Below are 25,222 nucleotides of genomic sequence, written 5' to 3' on the forward strand. Positions count from 1 at the left end.
GGTGGGCTCAGGAATGTCACCTAAACAAGGGACTCTCTGTGACCCAGCGAGTCAGATTCTAACGACAGATGCCTCAGACATAGCTTTGGGAGCTCATCTGAATGGAAAGTGGATACAAGACAAGTGGCCTGCCAGACTACAGCATCTACATATCAACATGAAGGAGATGTTAGCAGTCCAGTTTGCATTAATGGCTTTCAAGGAGTTACTTCTTCCAGGGCAGGTGTTGATTCTAACAGACAACACAACTGTCATGTGGTACATCAACAAGCAAGGGGAACACATTCTTATCCTCTATGCAGGCAAGCAATGATTTTGTGGGAGACTGCTCAGCTTGCAGCTAAATCTACAGGCAAGGTTTCTGCCAGGAGCACAGAACTCAGATGTGTTAAGCAGGCAAATCATGGATCCCAGTGGAAACTGGATCTTCATGTATTTCGACAATTGACAGTGTCCTGGGGAACTCCAGACATAGATCTGTTCGCTTCTCCACTAAACCACCAGCTGCCAAAGTTTGGTTTCATCACACAGCTTGGAAAGTGGATGCTCTTTAGTTCAGTTGGGAAAATCTTCATGTGTATGCCTTTCCACCTCTGCCTCTCCTCCCAAAGGTACTCTAAAGGTCAGACAAGACAAGCCAAGGATGATTTTGATAGCTCCAGATTGGCCTCGGCTGCGGGTACACTGGTACTGAGGAAGGTGGTAGGCCTCCATGGCCCTTTACCTTTATTCCACACCTTTTTTGTCTCAGAGGGTCATCTACTCACTCAATGTCAAGCTTCTCTCTCTTCTCTAAGCCCCTGGCATATTCTTTTTTAAACCACAGCAGGTCTCAACTTCCTCAACAAGTTTTGAATGTGATTAAGACCTAGTACGTAAAGTGTATACAGAAAAATGGAAGAGATTTTATTTGGAGTGCAGCAAGGATTTGGATGTTTTCTGAGCCTTTTTGAGTGTGGCTCTTCAATATCTTACTGAGTTAGGATTGGACATTGTCTGTCTTTCTCTCCATTAAGATCATGCTGCGTAATTTCAGCTCACTATGATTTGACCACCACCGTTTTTCTCTCTTTGTTTGTTCAAGCATTTCTTAGAGGGGGCAAAATATAAGACACCACCGTAGAGCTCCTACTCCTGCTTGGGACCTCAATTTTGTGTTGGAGAAACTTACTCTACAACCTTTTCTACTGCTGAATTGAAATACTTGTCATGGGAAGACTGCTTTTTGTTGGCCATTACTTCTGCAAGAAGGGTTTCTGATTTTCATAAGGGGAGGGGTATCATTACGTACTAATCCTTCATTTATGCCTAAGGTGGTTTCTAGTGTGGCTTTAAACCAAACTATTCATTTGCCTACTTTTTTGCAGATCCCAAAAAGGGAAAAAATTTTTTGCACTTAGATGATGTACACACAGCAGTTCGTTTATATTTAAGCAGGACTAGGGATTTTAGGCAGTCTCAGCAGTTGTTTGTTTCTTTTGCTTTGAGTTCCCAGGGCAAGCCTGTGTCAAAACAGACTATATATAAGTGGATTGGGTTTTGCATTGCATTCTGTTATTCCCATCATGGCAAGGAGATTCCAGCTGGGATTAGGCCTCATTCCACGAGGGCTACTGCCACTTCAACAGCATTTCTAAGGGGGGTGGCAACTAAGGATATTTTGGAGGCAGCTACTTGGAGTTCAGTGCATACTTTCTCCAAGCATTACCACCTTCCTCTCTATTCTAAATCCAGGGCTGGTTTTGCCACTGCTGTGTTGCAGGGCATTTTGCCAGCTCAGCTGCCATTATATATTAGCCATCCCTCCCCTTACCTCTGCTTTGGGATTCTACCAAAGTGTTAGGACTGCAGCAATGTGAGATGAAGAACATAGTACAGTTTTGTACCTACCATAAATGTAGATGTTCGAAGATCCACATTGCTGACCCTCCCTCCTTCCCCTCTGTGTTTAGGGGTGGTTGTGGGGTGGGGTTCTATTTTGTAAATTTGTATATATATATTGTACATGTATTAGGTACAGGAGTGTTGGGTGTTTTTTGGTTTTGGCCTTATCTTTTTAGGGTCTTCTGACATCTGGGGCAAGAAAAGACTGAGGATATGACGTCGGTCATGCGCATTTTGTACCTGGCGTCCTGATGTCAGACAAATGCGCCTTGACCCTTTCCGACTGGGACAGCGGACTACCCAAGTGTTAGGACTGCAGCAATGTGGATCTTCGAACATCTACATTTATGGTAGGTACAAAACTGTACTTTTCAGGTATATGTTTTCATTTCTCTTCATTTCCATTTTCTCTTCAGTTCTTCTTCCCATTTTGAGTGTCATGTATTACCTCTTGCAACAGAATAACTTAGTGTTGAATAATAACTATTTACTGTGTAAATGTTTTGCCTTTGAGTTATTTGTTTGCTTCTTCAGCCATTATAGTTTAGCTTTCTTCATCACGTGTTTAGGCTTCAGTGATGACACTTGACAGTTAATGACATGCAGTTGTGGTAGTAAGGTAATCCCAAAGGATTTTCACTCAAAATTGTTTTAATAAATAAGGCCTTGTGGTGTGTCACACTACCAAATTTGAACACTATAGAGAACAGGAAATACAAAAAGCTTTAAGCTGTCTTTTAACTAAAATGCGTTAGAAAGGAAATCCTAAAACTAACCAAAATGTAGAAAAATAAGCAAATAACCCAGCTAAATCCATCTGTGGAAAAAGATTCTCTCCTTCAGATCCTGGTACTGCTTTACCTTTTTCTGGTATCTTTTGAGTTTGTCTCTTCATTTTTACTGATTCCCACAAAATGGAATGACGCCTCTTCTGCACTTGTTTCACCCCTACTAATATTGGTATGTATTTGATATAAGCTAAAAGAGGCATATTTTGTATCGACTTCTGCTCAGAAGTCGTGCATTCTGAAAATTAAAGTGAAAGAGGTTTCTGAGTGTGAAGTTTCTGCTGAGGGGCAGTCTGTTTACCTTGCTGCTAAAGGCTGTTTTCTAACATTTTAGAGACCAATTACCATTTTTCTGTTGTGCCTCCAGTAGTGTCCATCAGAAGAAATAGTACTGCTTTTGTAATTGAAAGTCTTAGATAACAGTGTTGGCCCCTTGGAGACAGACAGGAGTCTGAGGTAAGACTGTAATGCTCTGCAGTTATATTGGTAGGGATGAAGGTTTTTAAAGGAAAGAAAAGACCTAGAACTCCTCCTTAAGGTTTATCTAGGGAGCAATTTACCATTTCATCTCAGCATTTCTTTTTGCAGTATGTCCTTTCTGATCTTTATTATTCATAGTCCTTTGCCTCACCACCTTAAGTTAATATATTTTTTTACGAAACCATGAATAAAACGAAAAATATTATAGGTGAGAGTTAAAACTAGTCAGTTACAGATATTGCATCTCCAAAGAAAAGACTTGCAGATGTAGAATATGGTAAAAAATACAAAGATAATTTTTCCTTTATTTAAAGCTTTTCAGGATTTATGGAAGCAAGATTCTCTTTCTGTTGATTCTCAGACAGGAGCTCTGCCATTTAGTAAAATCTCATCAAATGTAATCTGTCGATTCTTAATCCCCAGAGTAGCTAGACTCAGAATGTTTTTCATAATTTATACTGTACTATGCAATCACAATATATGACAGTGCTGTTCAACCTTGCAGGGTGTTTCTTTTTCCCACCATTGTAAACTGGAGGCTTGCCATCTTGCAAAAAATTGATCCAGATGATTTACTCCAAGGTTTGATGAGTTAATTTCTGAAGTGTTTTAATGGAGAGAATACAGCCAGTGGGCAGTGAGCTGACTAGCTGTAGTGAAGTCTTCTTAGTTGCCTGCTTATAGGTATATCTATCTGTCATACAGAATGTGCATCTGACAGTTCTGTTACTTTTCTGTGGATAGCTTTATGCAGTTTTGTTGGATTGCTGTTGGTAGGGACTGCAAAGTGATTAGTTTTTAAATACTGACCTTCTAACTTTCCCAGTGCATATCACTTGCCAGTACAGTTTCTTTATGCAGCTAAGTTTATTTAACATGCATTTTTGTCCAGATAAAGCTTTGGTTGGTTTGATTCATAAAGCTGAGTTTTGGATGTTCCTCAACAGTTCATAGTAGAACCATTCTTTCATTGTCCTTTCTTCAGATATATGCAGATTTTCTATACTTCATGAGATGTTACTTTACTGTTGTATTTCTTTTGATAAAATGCTTTACTTTAATATTGTACATGTAGTCTGGGCTGAAAGAAACTGACAAACAAATGTTTTGTGTTCTCTGTTAAAGTTCTCTTTGCTTTAGTTTAAATTAAACATTAACTTTTAGGTTTTCAGATAGGTTGTGTAAACTCTACATATTTTCTTGTCATCGTATTGGATATGATTGCATACACTTTGGGTAGACAACTCAGCAGAGAGCCATTTGTCTGTGCTAGCCATTCTTCCCTGTGGGAGTATTAGCTCAAAGAATATAAGAGAATACAGAACAACTTGGGTTATCTAAAGGAGCCGTATGCCTTCCTACATCAGTATATAGCCAGCTTCAGACCTACATTGGCTCCTCTTATTTAAGATGCCACTGCGTTTACAATTTTTGGTAGGTAGAAGAGATTATCAAGATGAGTAAAGAAAAATGTTAATATTTACTGCTACATTGAAGATCTGCTGTTACAGCTATGTATATGTATACTTAACTATATTATCCCTCACTATTAAATAATTACTGAGGTGGTCCTTTTATAATTCATTGCAATATTTGTGGTGACATATTGCCAAGACCCATGGAATGTTAAAGTGAAATGCATCTTAATGTAGACCACCTTCTGAGTAACCTTTCCAGTAAAGTGAGGAGTAGAGATAGGGTAGTATTTATCCAGATTAAAAGGGATATGTTGACTTTTAAGAAGGCCTCTTAAAAATACTCTCATAAAGACACCATGCACTTTTGAAAGTAATGATCCAGATACCTCCCAGCCTGGTGGGACTTGAATCCAGTCTACATTTTGTTGGTTGTAGAGATGAAACCATCTTTATGCTTGCAACATAGCTGACATTCCTAAACTCAGGTCAGTATTGGTCTGACGATGCAACTGTTTCAGCATCATTAAGCATTGTTGAGACTTGAGACAAGTGGAAGAGGGAGTGCCTAATTTGGACACTATATCCATTGAAGCATAAACAAATGGTTATTCTTGAAAAAAATATATCCACTGCAGAATGTATCTCTTTCTTTTCTGAAGAAATGTCAAGCAGAGGTCTTTATTTTGCCTCTGAAGAAAATGTCCAGAAGTGGACCAGACAAACTCCATTCTACTGTATCTGTTATACTTTATTTGTCTCAGAACAAATTCTTGCCAAACAGTTAATTCTGTCAGAGCTATTTCAATTCTGTTATAACACAGCTATTCAGATGAATAGACTAAGGCACACTTAGTCTGAATCGTCACCACCGAATGAAACATATACTGTCCAGTTTATATACTCTTTTCAACCAGTGTTATTTTTAATGTCCTTGTGACTTGTTCTTCTGGTTTCTGCCTGTGTCATGAAAAAGTCCATGGTTATTTCATGCCCTTTTTTGGTCCTTGCTGTATCTGAAGACTTCACAAAAGTCTCTCCATGTCATCTTTGTGTCACTTGACCTGTCTGAATTTTATTTATTTAATTCTGCATCTGAAAGCCAAGAAAGTCAACTTTCTTTTTTCTATAACAGGATGCATTTACAGTATTGCCCACAGCTGTATGTTGTTAATATCTAAGCTGAACATAACTGTTCTTGCAAAGCAAGCATATTATTTTGAAAACTGCTGTTTGGCCTTGCACATTTCCTTTCACTGTACACACAGTATATTGGGGAAAAGCATTTTAATTTACACAATATCTATCAATTCCCACTTTTTTATTTAAGACCCATGAAAATTGTAAGACAGTTTACAACAAAATATGATCTTCAGTACTTTGAATCCCTTGGTCTGTTGCAACATACGAATCCTTTGCATTAAATGCTATATCTTTATACAGTGTTACATTACCAACAGCTGTTACTTGATTAATACTTTTATTAACACAAATCTTATAATGACGATAAGAACAATTAATGCGGAAGTTGTAGTACCCCACCATAGACACATAGCCATTATTACTTATCTATTTTTAACTGTTTTTGTGAGTAATTCTAATTACTGGAACTGCATACTCTATGTAACAGAATTTCTTTTCTTTCATTTCTTCCTTAAAAGAAGTATGTGTTAACTCCCATGCTGGTTTTATTTTATACTCAAACTTTTTTTACATGACCATAGTTCTTTTGAAAACAGAATATCCCTTTTTCTGTTTCCATCAACTGTAAGCATTTTTTATGGCTGATTGTTTTACAACTATTTTTATACGATTCTTTAAACATGAAACCTGTATGTGTAACCTCTACAGGGACTGCATGTAATGGCATTTTCCCTCTGTAAGGAATGTGGCTAAAACCCACGGTGGTGGTGCTGCGGTAGCATTGTTGCCTCACAGTAAGACGCTGTCCGGTTCGATTCTCAGCTAGAGCGTCTTCTGCGTGGAGGCATGCGTGAATGGGCGTAACTTCATTGAAGATTGTGCGTTAGGGCTGGTAACTCGGCACGTAAAAATCAACTACCAATCATTAGCGGACCGGAGTTCCACTGTGGCGACCCCTAACTGGGAAAAGCCGAAAGACAGAAACAAAAAGGAATGTGGCTAAAAACCCAACAATTTGGCTTGTCACATGCCTTTGCAAACAAATTTTGCATGTCCAAAATGTATTCAAATCAGGTATCCGATTATGTCCCTGTTCTCGTGATTTATTATATCTGAGTCTCTCTCCCCATTTTTTCTTTGTAACAGTGTTGTTTGCATAGATTGTCTTGTTCTGTATATAGATTGCTATTATAGAAACAAATTTAAACTTTTTAAGACTGTTAACAGACTTACTGTACTGATACTGTTTGATTGTTATTAACTTACACTGATTTTTATGAACCAACATGATGTGCTGCTTTTGCTTGGATTTTTATTAGTTGGAAAATGCTATTTGTCTAAGTTTTAATGACTCTGTACTTTACTACCTATATGTATTGCTGTGTATTACCCGGATGGCAGTTACACCAGTTTGACTAATGATGTTTTTGCTGTACTAGTTTCTTTATAAGACTGTTTGCTGTTATATTTTATGTAATACATTTTTTTGAAAATATGACATAATAGTCACGTTTTTTACCAATATTGATCCTGTTTGCTGTATGCATAAGGTGCCTTTGGAGACATACTATACCTTTAATGTGGGGGGGGTTGACCCTCTCGTTACTCTAGTACCTTTTGTCATTTAGGATTTGCCATAGGTACTGATTTAAATGTTACTCCATTTACAGATGCAGATGTGGACTTGCATACCCAACATTTAATTGCATTGTTTATTTGTATTAACTTTACTTTAAATCTGTATGGCTGTAGGTTATGTCTGTGTCTATTCTGAATCTACCCTGGCTTATTCATAGGTAGGTACTAGGCTATCGGCCCAAGGGCCTACGCAAGCCTAGCCAACAAGGTTCCCTGGCTTACGCCTCCCAAGAAAGTTATTTTCCTGTGCCACTGACGAGCAGAGATACAGAAGTGATCCCCGGGGTGTATTTCCTATTTCCCATCCACTCATCAAGATTTTTCTTGAGTGCTAATGAAGAACTTTGCTTGACATAGATGGGTAGCCTATTCCAGAGTATGGGAAGTCTCTGGGATAGGAATCTATCCCTCCAGCATGTCCTGTTTATTGTGGTGACAAGGTTTAGGTCCCTAGAGCGTGTAGCTCAGAGGGATTGGGATTTCTTTAGGTGTAGCATGTCCAACAGCTCTGGGTTTGACATAGCTTTATATGTTAGGCAGAGATCACCTCTGAGTAGGCGATATGCTACAGAGTAAAGCTGGAGTTTTTTGAGGCGGTCAGTGTAGGGCATTTGTTTGAGTCCAGTAATCCTCTTTGTGAGGTACTTCTGTGAACTTTCCAGCTGCTGCAGATGTCTTGTGAGGTACATTCCAAAAGGGGCATTGTATTCTATAATGGTTCTAATGAGTGATGAGTAGAGGGTAACGATGACCTCTTTTTTTTCCTGGATGAGAACTCTTTTATGATGAGGTGTGCCACGTAGAAGGACTTCCTGACTACTGTGGCGATGTGACTATCAAAGGAGAGACTACTGTCCACCTGGGTCCCAAGGTCTCTTATCACGCATTCGGTGTTAAGTAGATTGCTGCCTATGTGGTAGTTCATGGGTACAGAGTTTTTACCAAAGGGGATGACACTGCACTTTTTGGCATTGAGCTTGAGGCCATGGCTCTGACACCAGGCATCTGTCTCAGAAAGGCCCTTCTGTAGGATGTTCACATCATTTGGGGACTTGACTATGGGTCCTAGTTTGCAGTCATCTCCGAACTTCGTTAGCCAGAGGCCTTCTGTGTTAGCCTGTACTTCAGAGAAGTAGATACCAAACAGGAGCGGTCCCAGGACGGAACCCTGTGGTACTCCACTTGCCACTGGTTTGAGGTCAGATTTGGAGTCTGCAACTTTTACAGTGTGGGTTCTGTCAGTGAATCAGTTGGCAACCCATCTTGTGACGTAGGGATTTATACCTAGTTTAGTGAGTTTAGCTATAATTCCAGAATGGGGGATGGTGTTGAAAGCCTTGGCGAGGTCAAGATAGGCTGTGTGAACCACTTTACCCTCATCTACGGCTTTGGTGACTGCCTCAAAGAAGTCGATCAGGTTCAGGAGGCATGATCTGCCTTTCACAAACCCGAACTGGGTGGGATCCAGAGTTTGGAGGTTACCAATGTCTTTGTTTGTGAATTCCATGATGATACGTTCCATGGCTTTGCAGACCAGGCTTGTCAGGCTAATAGGTCCATAGTTCCTGGGATCAGTGGTGGCTCCCCCTTTGTGGAGTGGGATAACTGTTGCTGTGCACCATTCAGTGAGCACAAAGCCTGATGCAAGGCTATTATTGAACATGATGCTTAAGTGGGGAGCCAGTTCATTCTGAAGTTCGTGTAAAACGCAGCCTGGGATGTTGTCTGGTCCCATGGATGCTGTGTGTTTGGCTTTGGAGAGTGCAGGTTTCACCTGCGCAGTTGTGATTACAGGGACTATGCATTCTTCCTGTATAGATATGGGCCCTTTAGGGGGTGGGTAAAGTTAGCACTGAACCTGTCTGCCAGGATGTTGGCAATATTAGTTGGTTCTGTAATTTTCATGCCTTTGCGCTGTAACTCAGAGCAGATCTGGGTGTTGCCATTGAGATTCTTGACATAGCTATAGAATGCTTTGTTGTTGTCCTTGGAATTAGTGGCAGTTTTATTTTCGTAGCTAGCTTTGGAGGATCTTATAAGGGATCTCAGCTTCTTACTGAGGCTGACCAGGGAGCTCCTCCACTCATGGGATTTTACTCTCTTTTGCAACAGTTTCTTCCTTCTGTTGTACAGTTTGTTTATGGCAGGGGACCACCAGATTGGCTTCCTTTTTTGGAGGATAGCGTCTTGGTTCTGTTTGGGATAGCACGATCCATGCACTCATGTAGGTGCTTATAGAGTGCATTTGTGTAAGATTCAGCAGTTGTAACTGTATTGTCCATCTGCATGTTCACTACTTCTGTCTTAAGAAGCATGAAGTTGGCTTTGAAGACATTTTTTACTGTGGTTTCCTTAATGGGGGGTGGGGGTGGGATGTGGATATCAAGGGTGATTAGCTTATGGTCAGATCGGACCAACGAGGAGTTGACTTCAGGTGTGGAACACCGGTCAATCATGTTGGTAATGACTAGGTCTAGGATATTGTTGCCTCTGGTGGGGGTGTGGATAAGTTGATCTAGGGCATTGGAGTTTATGAATTCCAGAAAGCGTTGCGCTAAGGAGTTAGTACATGAGTAGTTTTCCCAGTTAATGGTGGGGTAGTTGAAGTCACCCATTATTAGGGTGCTTGGTTGAACCCTTATATTTTCCAGTACATCAAGAAAAGAGGAGTGGGAATCCTGGGGCATGGTGGGGGATCTGTAGCAAGCTACAATTTGGATTGCAGTTTTGCCAAGAGTTAGTTGCACTTGGATAACCTCGGATGCATTATGCTGAGCAACTAGCCTGGAGGTGTTGATATCCTTAATGAATATGGACACACCCCCACATTTGGTGTTTCGGTCCAGGTTAGATGGCCAAAAAGTGTGGTATGAGTTATAGCCTGGTAGTGCAAGGGTGCTCTCTGGAGCCTGGAACCAGGTCTCAGTCACTGCACAGATATCGATGTTCTCCATTTTAAGGAGTGCCTCGAGTGAGTGCATTTTGAAATTTAGACTTCTATCATTGAGTAGCATTACCCTCAGTTTTTGCTTGCCTTTTCCTGTTATGGTGGTGAATTTGTTACTTGAACCCTGCCTAAAAAGGCACTATAGGGGCAGCAAGAGCCTTAGCCAGTATCCGGAATCCTAGGGGTGACAGGTGCAGGCCATCTGTGGCAAAGCATCGTGGTCTGTCGACCATGTCATCCCAAGCAGACAGATACTGGATCCCCTTTGAATGACACCAGAAGCTTAGCCAATTGTTGAAATCAATCATTTTGTCCTTGTACTGCGGTATCATTCTGGGCGATGGCAAGAATGCTACTCAGGGCTAGGGTCATACCTGCCTGGGTTACAAGATCACAGAGCTATTCCATGTCTCTTTTCATGTAGTCCAGGGAGGTGCGTCTCTGGTCATTCACACCAACATGGACAATGACAGAGTCAATAAACTAGTAAAGTATTTTTCTGTCTTTTACTGTCCCCTTTGTTTAATTAACATTGAGTTTTGTATACTAACATCGTCTTCCATTGCTTTAAAAGATCCCTGTACTTTGCTGCCGACTGATAACCTGTATTTTGTTAATTTATTGCTTTAATGCCTGTTGCCTGCCATGATCTTGTATTTTATAGGGTATACTTTATTTTTTATGTATCCCTCTGTGTTTGTTCCTGTGACTGATTGTCCCTTAATGTATTTTCTTTATCTTGATTTCTTTCACTATTTTTGGGTTTGAAGAAGCACTATTATAATGTGACCTATTTTCTTACAAGTAAAACATATCACCTGTTTTTATGAACTTTGTTGTGTATCTGTCTGTCTTTAGCCCTGGTGGAGCAGAAGCTGCTCGTGTTCCCCCTGTGTTTGCATCCCCTTCCTTTCACCACGTAGTCTACCAGCTGCTTTTGTACATTTCTTGTGTGCATCTGCAACACTGCGTACTTTTTCATCAGACCATGCATGACATCCCCTTCCTTTCACCACGTAGTTTACATGCTGTTTTTATACATTTCCTATGTGCATCTGCAGTACTGCATACTTTTTTTTAAACTGTCTGGCACTCTGGCATAATCTCAGAGTCCGTATCTGTCTGTCAGGCAGAAACAGATTTTAAAGCTGCATATGCATTTTGCAGAATGTCATTAACTGTCTGATGGAACTGCTTTAACATAACATTTTGCCGGGAAAAAACATTGTTTTGTTTTTTTTCTGTCATGCTATTTAGACTGTCTGTAAAACAGTTACACGAGTCTAGACACTCACCTGTTTTAGCTGCTTGGTTTGCTTTGCCATTTGCCAAAACATTTACTGTAGCCTTTCCTGTGTATTTTTCTGCTTTGATTTTGACAGTACTAAACTTTCCCTGTAAATCTCGTACTGGAGCATGTTTTAGGGGTTTGCCAACACTGTTGATGATTCCCCTTTCCCCTTCTGACTTAAACTGGCATGTGTAAATGCAAAAAAAAATTTTTTAATAAAGCATTATTTGAAATGGACCGCACAGTGTATGTCAACCATTGTTTAAATGCCAACATATTGAAAGAAAATTATTATTTTGTCTTACCACTGAGGCAGAGTCTGTAATAAACAAGACTATTGATATATATATCAGCAGGAAAAATATGTTATTTCTGCTGAACCATGCCCAATGTAAACCTTGATGGGCTTCTTCTAACTTTCTTGTCAGATTAACCTCTGTAGTTTGTGCCCTTAGTAAATGTTGTTGGGCTCAACCTGATTGTTACGTTAAACCAGAAATGTCATTATGTAAAGTCTGAATGCTATGCTGAGTCTGTTCCTCTAAATGGCTTTATTGTCCCTTACTACTATCTCTAGGGAAATTTTGAAAAGCTTTAAAAGGTTAATATTGATAGCACACTGTACTATGTTAGAACTTTCTTGTTTTTGTGCATTTGCAATATTTACTATAAATAACATGTTTATGTAGTCTTACATTACTAACAATAAATGTTAAGTTGTCTATCTCACCTTCATTCTTGCTGGATGGGTTTGGAGCCAAACCTCGGCTCCGACTCAGCCTTTTACTAAAGCTCGAGAGCTATTTACCAGCTCGAGGCCTCCCCTTATCCCACAATGCTAGGCGTCAGATACCCAGATCTCGTTTGCCGCTTCAGCTACGAGGTTGCGTTTTTTACCGGCTCCAGGTCGTATAATTCTTTTATTACTTCTTATAGTCAGGATTCTTAAAATTTTTAGATAGTTTTTCGTATTAGTTTAATCTAATCTTGTAACCCCTTTAGATCCCACTTAAAAAACCTTTTTTTCCTGTCATTACAGAGTCCTCCCCCCCTTCCCTATTTAGGGTAGTGTTAGGCCTTTCTATTCTTTTTATATATTGTATTATATATAAATAGATAATTGTTGTTAGTGTAACTGTTAGTTATACTGTTTTTTTGATATCCTTATTCTTATCTAGTGCGTGCGTGTGTGTGTTTACTGTTTTAGGGCACTAGTTAAATTTTTTCCTTGGCATCTCTTCGTAATGTCTAAAGATACCAAGGTTTCAGGTTTCAAGACGTGTGACTCATGCTGTCAGAAGATGTCTCTGACAGACGGTCACACTTCTTGTGTTTATTGTTTGGGCCCCCTACACCTGCAGGACTCTTTTTCGGTCTGTCATGCCTTCAGTCCGAGAGTCCTGCAGGAGCATAGGAATAAGCTCATTTTGATGGGCTTGTTGAAGCCAGAAGGATCCCCAGCCAAGCCTTCGTTGGGGAAATCCTTAAAGCCCGCCAAACCGTCGGCTCCCTGTTTGGAGCCGACGCCGAACGGAGCTTCTGCTTCCTCGTCGGTTCCAGTCGGAACCGACACTTCGAGGCCTCAGTCGGCTCTGACTCTACTATCGGAGCCTTCTCTGAGTCGAAAGCGTTCGAGGTCTCCCTCCTTAGAGTCCATTCGCTTTGCTCCCAGGTCCCCATTACTACAGTCGGAGCGGAGCCATAGATCCCATTCCTCTTGGTCCTCCAGGTTATCGGATCATGACTTAAAGAGGGTGGCCAGTAGGCTCCTAAAGTCGCAGGCACTGGCCAAAATGTTGACTAGCCCTTCTCAACAGACTGTGGCTATCCCTGTTGCTTCAGCTGTTCCTCCTCCGACCCTACCAACGCGTTCGGAGCCGGAGCTCGTTGGGGCTCGAATCATCGTAACGTCGGAGCCGATACCACACCTTTCGGCTCCCTCGTCGGCTCCAATCTCTTCATTGGTTCTGTCCTTGGAGGGATCCGGGCGCCGAGACTCCCTCGTCGGCTCCGAGGGGGGTGAGTGGCATCGGACCCTTGTCCGACCCCGTTCCCCCTCTCGGGGCCTCAGCACAGGTGAGCTCGGTCCCATCAGCCTCGGCGACGTCCATCTCTGTGCCGGAAGGGGTTCACGTCTCTTCGGAGCGGGGACCATCTTCTCTGCCTGATAGGGGCGCCTTTGAGGTCATGAGGAGTGTGCTGACACCGGTGTTGGCTCCACAATCGACCCCTTCAGCTCCTCCCCCCATGGTGCCTGCGTCGGTCTCTGTCCACCCTCCTGACCCCAAGCATGGAGAACAGGCATTCCAGGTAGCCCCATTGGGGGTATCTTCCTCTTCCGTGGCCTCCCCTGATCATTCAGAGGAGCCCCCTCGGAAGAGAAAATGTAAGAGGAAACATGTTTACTCCCCCGAGTCAGTCACCTCGGACACCGACTTGGAGGATTTGGAAGGGTCCCCAAGGTCCCCCTCTGAGGATGTATCCTTTTCAGACTTCCTTGAGATCCTAAGGCAGAGGGGGAACTGGACTGCCCTTAACCCTTCCAAGGACGAGTCGGTGTACCTGGACACGTTTGGTTCTCGCCCTTCCACCTCCTGGGTGTCTCCGCCTTTCGACCCACTCATGGAAGTGGTGGCTCTGAAGGCGTGGACGGCCCCGGACACAGTGGAACCAACTCCCCGCAGGCCCACAAAATTCATCACAGCCCCGTCCGATAAACAGTTTCTTACGAAGGGTGTCCCTGTTGATGCCATGGTGATTGCAGTAGCCACTAAGAAGGAGCTGGCTGACCCTTCTGTGCCTGTCCATCCACCTAATAAAGTATCTAGGACAATGGACAGGTACGGGAAGCGGATATTTTCTTCAGCGACCTTTTCCGTGTGGTCGCTGAACTATCTGTGCCATTTCACCCGCCTTCAAAGGGATCTCCTTAAGGAACCGGGTGATACCCTTCAGGATCCATCTGCTGTGGGGTCTCAGGAAAAGAGTAACTCCCAGCTGGCAACCCATAACTCTATAATTAACTCCTTCATGCGGCTCATTTCTTATGCAGCCGATGGGGCGAGTAGGGCCACAGGCACAGGCGTGGCTTTGAGAAGACATGCCTGGATGTGGTTATGTAACTTTGCTGACCCTTTTAAGGTGTCCTTCACCAATACCCCCTTCGATGGTTCAGCTTTGGACCACAGGTGAAGGATACACTTACCAGGTGTGAGCAGGAAGGCAAGACTCTCTCTGTCATGGGAGTCCGTTTTTCTGCTCCCTCTAGACCATACCCTAAAGGTCAGAAGAGTGGAAAAATGTGGTTTCGCAAACCCCAGGGAGTCGTGCTTGACACACGTGGCGAGTTTCCCTCCAGAGGCAGAGGAGGGAACAACAATAGAAGCCACCTGAGAGGCAGAGGGGGGTCCGCAAAACCAGGGTAGCAGGGAATCCTTCTCCGATAAACCCTTTCAGCACCCCTGAGGGACTGCCCGTCTATCCACCTTCGGAGGCAGTCGGGGGAAAATTGTCACTGTACCCAGAAGCCTGGCGACTCCTCACACAAGACAAATGGGTACAGTCGATCATATCCAAGGGTTACAAAATCCCCTTTGTCCACACCCCCGTATAAACGAACAAGTCCCTTCCAGATGTTCCACCCGGTCTAAGGGAACAAGCAGTTCTAGAAATTTCAAAACTGCTAGAAAAAAGAGCCATCCAACCAGTCCAGGCAGACCAGCAAGGATCCGGGATTTACTCCAAGTTCTTTTTGGTACCAAAAAAGACAGGGGACTGGAGACCCATTTTGGATCTCAGCAGGTTAAACAAATCTGTTCAAAGAACAAAGTTCCGGATGGTCACGCTTCAGTCCATTCTGCCCTTTTTGGGTCAGGACAGTTGGATGTGCTCTATAGACCTTCAGGATGCGTTCTACCATATCAAAATGAATGGACGCTCCAGAAGGTTTCTCCGCTTCCGGCTGGGAGCCAGTCACTATCAATTCAGGACCCTGCCCTTTGGTCTCACCACAGCCCCCAGAGTGTTCACCAAATGCATGACAGTGGTTACGGCTCACCTGAGACGGCGAGGATTCCAGGTGTTTCCATATTTAGATGACTGGCTCCTAACTGCTTCTACCAGGCATCAGCTAATCCGAGCCAGGGATTATACCATACAAACTTGCTCCGAGCTAGGTATATCTATAAACTACAATAGTCTGCATTGTCGCCTTGTCAATCTATAACCTTTATAGGCGCCATTCTAAATACAAATGAACTGTCGGCATGACTTCCATTAGAAAGAGTATTAGACATCCGCCGACATGTTCAAACATTACTACAGTGCAAAAGAATTCAAGCCAGATTTGTACTGAAAACCTTAGGTCTCATGGCAGCAGCAATCACATTACTTCCCCTGGCACGATTTCACATGCGGATTCTTCAGTGGATGCTTTTTACCCAATGGTCCTTCCAACAGCTTCCGATGTCTCACAACATAATAATCACCCAATCATGCAAAGACCATCTCTCTTGGTGGATGCTCTCCCCTCAACTTTTTCAGGGCAAACCATTTGTCCTTCCTCCTCCGGTTGCCACTGTGACGACGGATACCTCCCTGATCAGGTGTGGGGGGGGGGGCATTTTCAGGGCAGGACTGTCCAGGGCACTTGGCAACCCCTAGAGTACCACCTGCACATAAATGTCTTGGAGATGAGAGCGGTACTTTTAGAATTGCGAGCTCTTCAGGACTCTCTACCTACCGGGACTATTGCAGTTCAGACAGACAATATGTCGGTAGTCTGGTACATCAACAAGCAGGGCGGAACCAGGTCCTATCCCTTATGTCGAGAAACAATCAAACTCTGGCAGTGGGCAATCTCCTCTCAACGGTTTCTGATAGCAATGCACATCCCCGGGAAATCCAACGTCATAGTGGACAGGCTAAGCAGAGCAATTCTTATGTCTCACGAGTGGTCTCTCAATCAGTCAGTAGCGGAAAAAATTTTCTGCAGATGGGGTCAACCTTGATGCGACCTTTTTGCAACCCCTCTCAACAGCAAGTGCAGCGACTTCTTCACTCTCTTTCCCCTCCCAGGCCATTCCCCCAGAGACGCTTTAGTTCACGGTTGGCCCCGGGGTCTTCTCTATGCATTCACTCCCTTTCCCTTAATTCCAAAACTGATTCAGAAAGCGACCGCTTTGGGATCCAGGATGATCCTCATTGCTCCTTACTGACCTCGACAAATTTGGTTCTCATTCCTGCATCGTCACCTGCTGGAGCAGCCCTGGAATCTGGACCCAGTGCCAGACCTCTTGATCCATCAGTCGGGCGAGCTGCACCAATCCCTTCACTCTCTCAACCTCACAGCTTGGTTGCTCCACTTCCAACCTTAGCCAGGCTTCCACATATTTCTCAGTCAGTGCGTGAAGTCATACTTTCTTCGCATAAGTCTTCTACCAGGAAGACTTATGCTAGTAAGTGGAAACGTTTTTCCCTCTGGGCAGAGGCCAGGAATATAGACCCCTTTACAGCCCCTGTCCATAACGTGTTGGATTTTTTGACGGAACTTTTTCGAGCAGGTTCCTTGTCTGCCACCATTAGGGTCCAATTGGCTGCTATTGCTAATTTTCATGTTGGTCTATCCGAGTCCAGTATCATGTCCCACAAACTGCGTAAGGCCTTTCTTAAGGGGACTATTTTACTTAGACCCCCGGTTAAAGATCCCCCTCCTCCGTGGGATTTGAACTTGATATTAGCTTCATTGATTCTCCCTCCTTTTGAACCTGTGGCTTCTTGTTCCTTAAAGTTACTCTCCTGGAAGACTCTCTTCTTAGTTGCCATCACCTCAGCCAGAAGAGTATCGGAACTTCAAACCCTTTGTATTCGCCCTCCTTATCTTATTTTTCGCAAAGATAGAGTTTCACTCAGGACTGATCCTTCTTTTTTACCCAGAATACCCTCAGAGACAAATCTCAATAAGGCTATTGATCTTCCTGTCTTTTTTCCCAATTATTCAAACAGAGCTGAACAAAAGTTACACTATTTGGATGTTCACAGGCAATTACGCTTATATTTTGATAGGACCAAGCAGACAAGAAAATCAGATCAACTCTTCCTGTCCTATGCTGAGGGCAAGCAGGGCCTACCAGTTTCTAAGGTAACCTTGTCCAGGTGGTTGGCCTCTATTATTACCTTGATCTACCAACTGAGACATAAGGAACTCCCTACAAAACCGGCTACGTCGGTAGCTTTTCAGGCTAGACTTCCAATGGAATCTATTTGTGCTGCAGCCACATGGGCCACTCCTCATACCTTCATTTCACATTACAAGTTGGATGTGGCCTCCAGGAGTCGAGCTGATTTTGGTTCCAATGTGCTCAAGAGTCTGTTTTGATGAGCCACCCAGGGCTAAGGTGCTAGGGACGCTGTCCCATCCAGCAAGAATGAAGGCGAGTTAGACAACTTAACATGAAGAAGTTATGTACCTACCATAATGTTCCATGCTAGTTGTCTACATCTTGCCTTCTTTCTTGCATCCCACCCTCCATCCATAGCCTGGTCAGGACCGAGAAGAATCTCTTTTGAGGCCTTCTTCCTATGGTTGACTCCTTTTTAGGTTACGTCCTCCTCTGCTTGTAGCACTGTAGGTAAACCTTGTGGTGGGAATTGGTGTTTGTTCCTTGGTGTTAGCTCTACCTAACGAGATCTGGGTATCTGACACCTAGCATTGTGGGATAAGGGGAGGCCTCGAGCCGGTAAATAGCTCTCGAGCTTTAGTAAAAGGCCGAGTTGGAGCCGATGTTCGGCTCCGAACCCATCCAGCAAGAAAGAAGGCGAGATGAAGACAACTAACATGGAACGTTATGGTAGGTACATAACTTCTTATTGCATACACTTGTACTGTATGAGATTTAGGTGACTGCAGAAGGTACATTTAACTGTTGTATATGTGAAGAACTAACAAAGCTAGAATCAAACAGATTGTGTTTATCAGAACAGGATATATCTTGTGGTATGGCTTACATACTAGACTCCTGTGACAAGATAGACAGAAGTTAGGAAAGTTACTTGCACATAAAAAACAGTCTTTATGAATTGCTGTATATTTTACTTATGGATTATAAACATTTATGCATTTACAAACACAACTGTTATCTAATGTCTGAACATCAAACATTTCAGATTTACATTTCATGTCTGACAGAAGGTTGAACCATGTAAATTTATATATACAATATGTGGGCACTGTAAAGTTAACTGTCTGTACTTGCATCCTTGTTATAACTGTGAAGAAAGTACCATAATTTATGCAGAAGACAAGCAGGTGATAAGGCTGAAGTCAATCTGGAAAAGGACAGAGGTTATCCACAGACGAATTGTAGGTGGTCCGACGCAGGACAGCTTCCACGGCAGTGCTCTGTGTCCACCAACGAAGAACTGGAACTGTTTCTCTGTTAAAGCACTGGAACTGTCAGTCTGTTGAACTAACGTAATAAGTAGTAGGGATCCCTCTGTAATAACTGCTGGTAACAGATATATGGCCACAGTCACTGGCCAAGGCTCGCCACTGAAGAAATGTATCTTTCTTTTCTGAAGAAATGTCCAAAAGTAGACCAGACAAACTCCGTACTACTGTATCTGTTATACTTTATTTGTCTCAGTGCAAATTCTTGCCAAACAGTTAATGTGAAGTTGTTCAATCTCGACGTTTGTTCTTACACGTGGGTTCGGAGCCGATCCATCAGCTCCAAGTCGGCCACTTTCCAAGCTCTAGATCTCTTAGAAGCGTGAGACACAGTCCCTATCCCATGATGCTCTGCTGCCAAACCCCAGATCTAGTTTGCCGCTGCAACGGATCACACAATCTTCTGAAGAAGCTCGGGCCAGTATTCTCTTTTATTATATATTTGTGTATTTAGACTTTAATATTCATCAGGGATCTGATATTTAGTGAGTTTTCACTTTTTTCTTCCTTTTTGGTGATATTAGAGTAGGTAATCTAAGCTAGTATTTGAAAGTAGTTCGGAGCGGTTTGTTCCTAGGCCTTAGCCTTTTTTTTTTATTTACTGTTTTTGACAGGGCTCTGTCAAATTTAATACCCTATCCCCTTATAGTCTGTTTTGAGTATTTGTTTTTTCTTTCTTAGTTATGGTAGTTCAGGGATCTGAATTTCTAAGCGAGTTTTGTGGTGGTGTTGGAATAATTTTTTTCACAATGTCAGAAAAGCAAAAATCTGGTTTTAAAAAGTGTGACTGTGGACAAAAGATGTCCATCACAGATAATCATTCTTCTTGTGTTTATTGTTTGGGTCTGCTACATTTACAGGAGGACTGCTCTATCTGCCATTCCTTCAGTGGCAGGGTGTTATTAGAGAGGAGAAGGAAATTGGTAGACAGAGGACTGTTGAAATCGGACTTCCAGGATTTATTGGATAAGACTGACCAGACCTCCAAGTCCTTGAAGGGGTCAAAGTCGTCTAAGGTGTCTTCGGAGCACAAGTCTTCGGCTCTGAGCACCTCTGGCAAGACTCTGTTGCCGGCTCCACAGCCTTCGGAGCCGTGCACCGAGATCTTACCTCGGAGCTGTCATTGTGTTGGAACCGGTGTCGGAGATTTTGAAATCTCCGATCCTTAAGTCAGTGGCTTCTTCGGCTCCTTCGACCCATTCTTCCGGTGCCCTTTCTGACATTGATGTGGACTGAGTGGTACAGAGACTTTTGGTGAACCCAGCCCTGGCCAAATTGCTTGCTGCTTCGACCCAGTTGGCTTCGAAACCTACAACCCCCTCCTTCCACAAGTTCTGCTACTCCTCCGAGGCCAGTCGAGCCTTTGGAGCTGGAAAGAGAGGATCCAATAGTGGTGGAACCCTTGGAGCCGAGGCCTGTTCCAGTGCTTTCGGCTTCTTCGATTTTGACTTCTTCGGTTCCGATCAAAGAGTCTCGGAGCCGACAATCTCTCGCCGGTTCCGAGGGGGGGGGAGTTGAACCGATACTTCGGTTCCGACTCTCCCTCTTGGGGCTTCGGCGCAGATGAGCTCGGTTCCGTCCTCTGGTTCAGAGCTCGTAGTCTCAGCCCCTGGGAGGCTGCCGTCTTCTTCAGAACCGGCGGACTCTTCGGGTCGGGAAACTGGTGCCTTCGATGCCATGAGGAAGGTCATGTCTGCTAAGCCCCTCACTTCTTCGGTTCCTTCCTCTTCCTCCCCTAAAGGGCCACATTCTTTCTCTACACTACAGGTTCCCACTAAGCGCCGAGACCCAGAGCCTCAGGTAACCCCATTGGGTGACCCCTGCTTGACTGAGACTTCACCAGATGCCCCCACTGATGAAGTTCTCAGGAAAAAAGACTGTGTAAGAGGAGGCATTTAGATTCTCCCCAGGAATCCTTAACATCAGACCGACTTGGAGGAATCAGAAGGGTCCCCACGGTCCTCCTCTGAGGATGTCTGTTTTTCAGACATCCTTGAAATACTAAGGCAGAGGGGTGACTGGCAGTCCCTTACCCCTACTGAGGATGTCGGTGCTCCTGAAGGCTTTTGGGTCTCAGCCCTCCACCTCCTGGGTTACTCCGCCTTTCAATGAATTAATGGACTTGATCACTTGAAATGCGTGGGAGTCTCCTGATTCTATGGAACCGGTCCCTCGGAGGCCCAACAAATTTATCACCTGCCCTCAGGATAAGTCATTTCTCACAAAAGGGGTTCCCGTTGATGCCATGGTGGTGGCAGCGGCCACCAAGAAAGAGATGTCAGACACCTCTTCTTCTGTCCACCCCCCTAATAGAGATTAAAGGACGATAGACAGATATGGGAAACACATCTTTAGTTCTGTGACATTTGCAATGAGATCGCTTAACTACTTAACCCATTTTACCTATCTTCAACGAGATATCCTAAAAGAGCTTGGAGATACTCTACAGGGCAACACAGGTGATGCTGTCTCCCAGAAAGTGACAGCACAGATTAACACCCTTAATTCCATCGTAAACTCTTCCATGAAGCTCATTTCTTATGCAGCCGAGGGATCGAGCCAGGCAGCGGGTTCAGCGATAGCTTTGCGGAGACAATCCTGGATGAGCTTATGCTCCTTTGCAGAAGCCTTCAAGTCTTCCTTTGTGAATACCCCATTTGATGGCTCTTCCTTGTTTGGGCCCAAAGTCAAGGAGACACTCACTAGGTGTGAGCAGGAAGGAAACACGCTATCTGCCGTAGGAGTCTGTTTTTCCACCCCCACTAGACCATACCCCAAAGGGCAGAGAGGTGAATAAATGTGGTTCCGAAAGTCCCAAGGAGCTTTCCAGAACACACGTAGTGAAACCCCCTCCAGGGGCAGAGGAGGGGGGGTATAATGGTAGACGCCGCCCAGGCGGCAGAGGGGGTCTGCAGAACCAGGGTGACAGGGAGCAGTTCCCTGGCAAACCCTATCAGCGCTCCTGAGAGGAGGCCCAACCGTCCTACTCTGGAGGCAGTCTGGGGATGCTTAGCTTTATACCCAGATGCCAGGCTAGGAATTACATCAGATTCCTGGGTAAAAAGCATAATCATCAGAGGCTACATCATTCCCTTTTCAGAGTTCCCTTCCATTCGGACAAGGATCCCAGACGTTCCACCCAGTCTGCGGAGTCTAGCAGCCATAGAAATTCAGAGGCTGCTGGAAAAAAAGAGTCATCCAGCCAGTCCCGGTGGACCAAATACGATCCAGAACTTATTCCAGGTTCTTTTTAGTTCCAAAGAAAACAGAGGACTGGAGGCCCATCTTAGACCTCAGCAATCTCAACTCCTTTGTCAAAAAGGAAAAGTTCTGGATGGTCACGCTTCAGTCGATAATCCCATTTCCTCGAAACGGGCGATTGGATGTGCTCGATAGAACTCAAGAATGCGTACTACCACATAAAAATGGCCAGGCCATTCAGAGATCCCTTACCTTTCCGGCTGGGGCCAGTCACTACCAATTCTGAGCTCTGCTCTTTGGTCTCACCACAGCTCCCAGAGTGTTCACCAAATGCATGGCAGTTGTCACGGCTCACCTGCAACGTTTAGGATTCTGGGCGTTTCCATATCTCGACAACTGGCTCCTCACCACAACCACCAGGCATCAACTGATTCATGCCAGGGATTACACTATCAGCCTGTGCTCCCACTTGGTCATAACCTTAAATTTCAAAAAATCTGCTTTATCGCCGTCGCAGCATATTTCCTTTATAGGAGTAGATCTAGACACCACCACCGCCCTGGTCAGATTGCCTCAAGAACGAGTAATCTGTTTATGAAACCAAGTATCCCTTTTGTTGATGGAAAAGAAAGTCCCTGCATTCCAAGTTCTGAAGCTGTTAAGCACCATGGCAGCGACTCTCATAGCGGTTCCTCTGGGGCGCATGCACATGAGGATACTCCAGTGGTTACTCTTCACACAGTGGTCTTATCAACAACTTCCAATGTCACATGAGATTCTGCTGACAAATACTTGCAAAAAGGACCTCTTTTGGTGGTTGAACAGCCACCAAGTTACTGTAGGTCGTCCGTTTGTACTCCCCCATCCAATAGCCACAGTGCTTCCCTGATAGGGTTGGGGGGCTGTGTCCGGGAAGAACTGTCCAAAGTACTTGATCAGAAATGGAATCCAATTTGCACATCAATGTCTTGGAGTTGAGAGCGGTATTCCTGGCGTTGCAACACTTTCACGACTCTCTACCTCAAGAGACAATTGCAATACAGACAGACAACATGTCGGTAGTCTGGTACATCAACAAGCAAGGGGGAACCAGATCTTACCCCTTATGCTGAGAGGCCCTGAGAATTTGGCAGTGGGCTGTCTCCACCGGGCGCTTCCTGATAGCAACTCACATCCCAGGGTCATCCAACGTGATAGCAGACAAATAGAGCAGAGCCATTCTATTGCCTCACGAGTGGTCCCACAAAGAATGAGTGCCGGAAAGGATATTCCGCAAATGGGGCCAGCCTTGCTGCAACCTTTTTGCATCCCCGATGATTGCCAAATGCAGAAGCTACTTTGCCCTATACCTTCCACCTCGGGACATCCCAAGGGACGCACTCGTACATGATTGGCCCTCAGGTCTCCTATATGCCTTTCCTCCATCCCTGCTAATTCCCAAATTTTTTACAGAAAGCCAAAAGCCTGGGAAGGACTGTTATTCTGATAAACACCGTTTTGGCCTTGCAGATATGGTTCCCCTTCCTTCAACAGTACCAAGTGGAAGAACCTTGGGTTCTGGACCCAGTGCCAGACCTTCTGACTCATTCTTCGGGAGTTCTTCACCCCTCTCTTGTATCCCTCAAACTGACAGCTTGGCTGCTCCACTTGCCAACCTAGCCAGGTCTCACGATTTGTCTCCTGCGGTTCAGCATATTCTGGTTTCCTCACTTAAAGTCTCCACCAGAAAACTATATAACAGTAAATGGAAACGATTTGGTCATTGGGCTTCTCAACATGGTATTGATCCCTTTATCGCCCCTATTCATAGCATTCTTGAATTTTTTACTTCACTTTTCCATGATGGAGTGGCAGCCGCTACTATAAGGGTTCAATTGGCTGCCATATCTAACTTCCATGTGGGATGCGTAGGTTCTAACATTATGTCCCACAGATTATGTAAAGCCTTTCTGAAAGGGACTCATCACCTCCGACCCCCTATCAGACATCCGATTCCTCCCTGGAATCTAAATTTGGTGCTGTCTCAACTCATGCTTCCCCCTTTTTAGCCTGCATTTTCTTGTCCGTTGAAGTTCCTTTCTTGGAAGACAATTTTCTTAGTGGCCAGTATTTCGGCGTGTAGAGTTTCTGAGCTTTAAGCACTCTCTGTTAGGCCCCCCATATTTGGTCTTTCACCCCGACAGGGTGTCTCTTAAGAACAAATCCATCCTTTCTTCCAAAGGTCTGTTCCGAAGCAAACTTGAACCAGTCCATTGAATTTCCCACTTTTTCAGGCATCATGCCAGTAAATTGGAATACATGTTACATAAGCTTGATGTTCATAGACAGCTGAGATTTTGTTTGGACAAAACAAAAGGATTCAGAAAATCAGATCAACTATTTGTTTCCCATGCAGACAATAAGAAGGGCCTTTCAGTATCCAAAGTTGCATTGTCCAAATGGCTTTCTGATTTTATAAAGTTTGCATATTCTTCATCCCATCAACCTTTAGAAAGTGAAGTGAAAGCTCATTCTACCAGGGCTGTTTCCATGTCCTTAGCTCACGCAGCTCATACCTTTGGACACCATTTGTGCAGCCATTACTTGGTTCAAACCTCATACATTTATTACTCATTACAAAGTGGACTGGGCTTCCTTTGGTTCCACCGTTCTCAGGAATGTACTCCCGTGAGCCGCCCAGGATTTAGGGTGCTTGGGACGCTACCCACGTGTAAGAACAAACGACGAGATTGAACAACTTCACATAAAGAAGTTGTGTTCTAACCATAAAATTCCATGTGAGTTGTTCATCTCGCCTTTGTTCTTACACTCCCTCCCACCTTCCCCCTCCATGTTCTGGAAAAACGGGCATGGCTGGTGGTCTGTTTAATCTTACTAATATCCTCTTGTCAGCCAGGTTATCTTTTAGCTAATTGTAAGTAGTTACCTTGTTATATTGGGTTGCTTAGTTGTGTTTCTTGCTGGTTTCAGCAAACTAGATCTGGGGTT

General features: G+C 43.9%; 1 protein-coding gene across 1 annotated transcript in view; it reads left to right on the forward strand.

Moving 5' to 3' along the window:
• The window catches only part of CDKL5 (cyclin dependent kinase like 5), a 1,714,404-nt gene that overhangs the window by 1,431,042 nt on the left and 258,140 nt on the right, over window positions 1-25,222 (forward strand). The gene's annotated exons all lie outside the window — the stretch shown is intronic.

The sequence above is a fragment of the Protopterus annectens genome, chromosome 5.part1, assembly GCF_019279795.1.
Source record: "Protopterus annectens isolate FY-2018-M chromosome 5.part1, PAN1.0, whole genome shotgun sequence".
Classification (NCBI taxonomy): domain Eukaryota; kingdom Metazoa; phylum Chordata; order Ceratodontiformes; family Protopteridae; genus Protopterus; species Protopterus annectens.